Below are 276 nucleotides of genomic sequence, written 5' to 3' on the forward strand. Positions count from 1 at the left end.
AGGTGGTCTGGTATTCCCATCTCTTTCAGAATTTTCCACTGTTTATTGTGATCCACACAGGCAAAGGCTTTGGCAAAGTCAATAAAGCAGAAATAGATGTTCTTCTGGAACTCTATTGCTTTTTCCATGATCCAGCGGATGTTGACAATATGATCTCTGGTTCCTCTGCCTTTTCTAAAACCAGCTGGAACATCTGGAAGTTCACGGTTCACGTATTGCTGAAGCCTGGCTTGGAGAATTTTGAGCATTACTTTACTAGCGTGTGAGATGAGTGTA

Source organism: Bison bison, unplaced genomic scaffold (genome assembly GCF_000754665.1).
Source record: "Bison bison bison isolate TAMUID 2011002044 unplaced genomic scaffold, Bison_UMD1.0 scf7180017864246, whole genome shotgun sequence".
Classification (NCBI taxonomy): domain Eukaryota; kingdom Metazoa; phylum Chordata; class Mammalia; order Artiodactyla; family Bovidae; genus Bison; species Bison bison.